The sequence below is a fragment of the Lipotes vexillifer genome, unplaced genomic scaffold (genome assembly GCF_000442215.2).
Source record: "Lipotes vexillifer unplaced genomic scaffold, Lipotes_vexillifer_v1.1 scaffold484, whole genome shotgun sequence".
Classification (NCBI taxonomy): domain Eukaryota; kingdom Metazoa; phylum Chordata; class Mammalia; order Artiodactyla; family Lipotidae; genus Lipotes; species Lipotes vexillifer.
In genome coordinates this window covers 264,740-270,438 of record NW_006786458.1, presented here as the reverse complement: position 1 = coordinate 270,438, position 5,699 = coordinate 264,740, and positions in this window count along the sequence as shown.

Here is a 5,699-nt window from a genome sequence, read left to right as displayed (position 1 = left end):
CTGTTCATAAACTCTGCTGTCCTAGAAGCATTGCATTTAGCCGTTCTGTGTCCAGCTTTAAGTTGAGGAATAGGGAAAAGGGAACATCACTTCATTTTTGCTGCATAGGATATCTGCCAAAAATTACTAAGATTTTTGGTTGTTCTCTAAGGTACATTTGATTTTAAACAGATGCACTTTAATACTGGAGGGAAACAGCAGGCTTTTCTCTGTCAGGGGAGGTGGGACCGAGGGGTGACGCTTTCACAGAACCAGAACACATACCGACTGGACTGATCATCCCCTTTTTCTCTCTGTCTCGAAAGCGCTAACCTAAAGAGGGAGATGTTTAGTTTTATTTATTGTTCAGGGCTGTTGCTGTTTGTTTTCTTTGCAGGTTAAAAGAATCAAAACTGTTTATATCCAAAATAGAGAGGTATAGGCACCAAGAGGTAACAGTTTTTAAAATTGATAGTGAAGAGACCTGAAAAATGTGAAAGGATAACCAGAGCGCTGTGTGTGTGTGAGGGTGAGAGTGTGTGTGTGTGTGTGTGTGAGGGTGAGAGTGGTGTGTGTGAGAGTGAGAGTGTGTGCACGTGTGTGTGTATGAAAACCACTGATGGGAGAGAGTGAGGGAGTGCAGTGCTCTCGCTTTTAAAAGCACACACTTCAGAATGCACTGTTGAATTTCATTTAGAAGAATCATTCCCCTTTACCGTTACTTCTTCTGACCACAGGTAGTTACTTTCTTCACACCATCTTTCAGCGGCCTTAGAACACTACGTTTTTGAACTGGAAAATTCATAGTTCACTGGTTTCGATGTCGTTAGAACTGGAGCTGGTGCTTGTCAACAGGCACGTCCTTATTTCTCAGTAGCTCGTTTGTGCTTGTTTAATTGTGCTCCGGTTTCTTCCATCTTCAAGTTGGTATCCCCCTGCCCTCGTATTTCAGAGACCTAGCTTGACTGTCACGGTTGAGGCTGTGCTGGCAGGGCCACTGTAAATCCAAATGAAGAGAAGAACTGAACACAAGAAATCAACTCCCATTTTGAAGAAAACACGTTTGACATTTTAAACAAAAACCTAAAAAGGACAACTGGATTGGCATGTATGAGATTAGTGGTTTTTCACCTATTTGTTTAGTTTAGAAGCTTTGGGAATTCTCATACATAGTTTTTTAGGCGATGTTCTTTTTGTGTGTGTGTGTGCGTGTGTGTGCGCGCACGCGCGCACACAAGCTATCTCTTAACCCCAGAACAGCTAAATTCATCTAGTTGGTGACAAATGTATATTTCGAGAATCATCAACTGCTTTTTTTAAAAATCCATGATGAGAGAAAGAATTCAGGTTCTGAAGCCCTTATTTAATTTAGAAAATATTTTTAGATTTTCATCTCGTCTATTAATTACTTAAAAATGTGGCATACAAGTATATTGATGACTTAAAAGATTACATATTTATGAAAGAAAAGCAAATCCTGTGATTCTGCTCTTCAAAGTGAATATTCTAACAACGGACAAATTATTGGTAGAAAGTTTGCCTTTCAGATATGAAGAAGATTGGAGGAGCTGGTGGTGGAGCATCTGACGTGTAGAGAGACTTGTTTCAGAGAGGATGGAGACAGATGTCTCTCGAAAAATCCAGCTTCTGAAGTGCTGGTCTCCAGCTTTTTAAGTGCTTGGTCCCTGGTAAACACTGTTCCTTTTCAAGACGCAGCCACGCACGAGCTGTGTCATGGGTACCCGAGGGGCGTGGTGAACTGGCGTGCTTCTCCTTGACTTCTTAAAGGAGGCTTTTGCCCTGTGGCCTGTGGGTGGCATTAGTGGCGAAGAAGTAAGTTTACGTGTTAGCTTCTCTGCCGCCAGCCACTTGGAGTAGTAAGGCCCTAACCTGCAGAAAGAACATTTTCCAACGCCTAGAATATGTGACTTGGCCTTTCAAATCAAGGCAAGGATAAGCTAGCATAGGCACAGATCTAAATAGGCCCAAATTAAGACCTCCTGCAATAAATAGCCACTTTTTAAGTAAAGGATGCTAACCTGGTCCAGCTCTGTACCATTTGGGGAGCGCAGTAGAGACCAGCATGGAGGATCCAAGCCTGAGCATCCATCTGCAAGGACCTAACTCACTCTCCAAAAGAAGTCCCCAAATTAGGGTTCCAAGGCCCAGCGGCCTTGTACTTCGCACAGTTCGGTGCCGTGTCCCGTGCCAAAGAACTCCCGGAGCAGGCCTGGCAAACTTGCCCACGGGGAAAATATAGGAGACCCTTGAGCTAAGAATGGTTTTTCAATTTTTAAAGGGTCATTGAAGAAAAAAAAGTGACGGATACACAACAGAGACTGCATGTGGCCTGTAGAGCCTCAAATATTTACTAAGTGTCCCTTTACAGAACACATCTGCTGACCCTGCGTGGAGAGTCCCGTTCAAGAACAGATATACAGCCACGTCCTCTTCATTCAGGAAGGTAGTTACCACCCGTGAGCACAAAAAGAGGGGCAAGAGAAGTGACCAAACTTCAATCTCAAAATAGTTGTTTATGCACCAGAATTTCACTTATCTTTTCCTCTAGATTCTTTTCAAGATCAGTTTTCTAATAAACCAAGTAGCATACTCCTCCTTCCCCCCACCCAAATTTAAGACGTGCTGTTCAGGAGGGCTCACAGTGTTGTGTTCAGATGTCTGCAGTCATGAGAAGGGCTCAGTAGCTTCTCCCCACCCAGCACCAGGGACGAGAAGACGGCCAGGAACTTTCTCTCAGCAATGCAAGCATAGGCTGGGGTGAGAGGCAAACACTGGAGGGGCTTAACTCAGGAAGCAAAGAATATCAATTAAGGGCTGGCCAAGAAGGCAGTAAACTCTGAACACTTTTAGCAACAGAAACAAGAGAAATTGGACTGGTGGGAACTTGCTAAAAGCCTCACAAAGAACGATGTTCTGTGTTAACTCTTGGTGGAAAGACTCCTCCAGTAAACACTTCTGTTCAATCGTCATATCTGTGCTGCTCCTTTCTGAACCTCCAGAGGATGGTCTCGAAGATTTTACAATCCATTTAAAAGTACAGACTGATTTGTACTGGTGGTTTCTGCCCATTTTCACCCTAAACTGCTGGCTTTCTGCAGCACTCCCCACCTCAGGGGCTGGGGAGACGCTTGCTCTCCCATCATCACAGCTGTGCACCCAGGAGGGCAAGCTCTAGATTACCCAGTGTTTAAATTTGAAACTCAGGCCTACATAGAATACTTTTCCTTCTGAGAAGCATGCACCACTTAGCAAGAAACTCCAACAGGCAAATGTGTTTTCCAAGCTTTTAAAAAAAATCAGCTTTAGAATTTTGTGTGGTAATGTGCAATGCAGCAGAACTACCTATGAGTAAATTATTTAGTTATTTATTTCTATTTCAGGGTTTTGTTTTTTATGATTTTTATTGATTTTCCCCTTCTGTAATGAATGATGTGACCAACCAAGGAGAATTCTTTGTTCTGTTACTAAGATTATATTTTACGTTTAGGAGTTATACAAACTAAGGGAGCATCTTTAAATGTTTTTTATTTAAATGATGTTTTCCATTCAAAGAATAATTGTCTTCGGGAGATGGTTGTGGTGTCTATCACTTTCTATATTTGGCAACCTCACATTGCCACACTCCACATGGATGAGTGTCGAGAATAAAAAGTTCATTCGATGGCCCACAGACTCTGTGTGAGCTTGCTTTCTTGGGATTTAAAGAGATTTTTCTCTGATGTTTGAATCATGTTACCTGTTAGAATGCTTAGTTGAACTTGAATCTACATTCAGTAAAATAAATTGTCTGAGTCTGACTGCGCACTCCATGCCTTTGCTGTATCTGGCGTGCATGTAGTGAAGCTCTGCTGTGTGCGGGTTTCCCTGTGTGCAGGGAAACCAAGCATTTCACAAGGAGAAATATATACCATGGCGTAATAGCAACCCCTTCATCAACAACAAAGGCCATCCTGAGACTATTGTTTTTAAGGTTATCATTTTAAAGTACCCGTTAACTATATATATACGTACAAGGAAAAGAAAAGAAATTATCCAACCTTACGTATTTTGTCTTATAAATAGTAAAATCATTGCTGCCAGTTTTGCAATTAGATCTAAGCTTAAAGCCGTTGGTTTATTTCTAGAGAAACATGAATCCCGTTGTTCATGTTGCTGACAACTGTGAGACGCTGCCCCTCTTCTTTAGCTATTTGAGAATATATAAATAGAGCTTTTCCTGCAGGAGGAAGGGCCTGAGCCATAACCTGAAAATAGATAATAGAGACAGATGGAAAGGGAAGGGGACTGGCTGTTAAGAACAACAAAATAGGGGCGGTCCTACTTGAGATTGGGTAGTTAAGCAGGGCCTCTTTGAGGAAGCCAGCTTTAACCAGAAAGAGAAGCTGCCTGCAGGTAGGACCCTAATTTCCTGCTGGCAGCATGAGAACAGTTACTATCCATACATCCCTTGAGAATGAAGTGGATATACGTCAGGGATGTCTACACTGTGATTGTACCTAAAATTTCTTTCCAGTGATTTCTTTCATTCTCCTTTGTCAGTAATTCCCAAGAAGAATCAATTCTGGCAAAGAAAAAAAAAAAGAACAACAAAAATAAAAGCAGGGAAGGCTCGGGGGAGGCAGAACCAAATGGGAATGTGGGCGTATGGTGAGCGCAGGAGTGCGGAGCCCCAGCCTGTGACCACGGAAAGGAAAGAAGAATAATGTTAAAAGAAAACCTGCTTAAATAATTTTTGAGGCAATGCAATAAACGTAGGCCTCTGTGTCTAAGGGTAAATACATTAAAATATACCAAAGGCATCTAAAGATGGCTACAGTTTATTCCATTTCTTAGGGAAGAAGTAAAGTACCTGCTTCCAGTGGTTGCCCCTGTTAACAGATCTGCAAGGCAGCAGTTCTGGGTTTTGGTTTGTTTTTCATCTGTTTCCATTTGCCCCAAGAGTCTGGAATGCACAAGTGGATCTTTTTTTTTTTTTTCCTGAGATCCCAAAATGCTAATAGTTTGCACAGAGGGGTTTGCGGTGCTCTCACTGGCCTGGGAGCAGGGAAGTGAACGTCATCTCTGTCCGAGACAGACTGTCTTCTTATGGAAAGTCATCAAAGACACAGGAGCACCCTTTGCAAAGCCCAACGTGCAGATTGGGGATTTGCCTGGAGCTGAGGAAACGCTACACCCCGAAGGGTCCTCCCAGCCCCATCTCGTCTGGGAGCCTGATGGCCTCAGCCTGTGATCTGCTGCCTCTTAACAGAGGAGAGTTGATTGATCTGTTGCGTTTTCCTTTGTCCTCAGCAAGCTTAGCTCCCCCCCCCTGCTTTCTGTTAACACTTCCATTGAGGCTGAAGAGCTTGCTTGGCCTTCCGTCTCCTCCATCACCCTTGATCCTGTTTGGCAGGTGGATTGCATCTGGGCTCCAGACTTCACGGCCACTTAACCATTTCTGTCAACAGACCCGTTGTGTGTCAGAGACCCAAACAAGAACCCCAAACAAGAAAGCCCGGCCTTAAGATTTCCACCCTGAGAAAACTGCTGAAAGCTTCTCACAGAACGTGGTGGTGATGAGCACAGAAGACGGGCTTCTTGTATAAACACGGAAACTCAAGGGAGGGAAAAGGAGATTTTTTTTTTTTCTCCTGAAAAAAGGAGAAGGGGGAAAAGTTGGTCTGTGGCCAGGTCACCAGAAGACAGAGTGCATTCCTAAT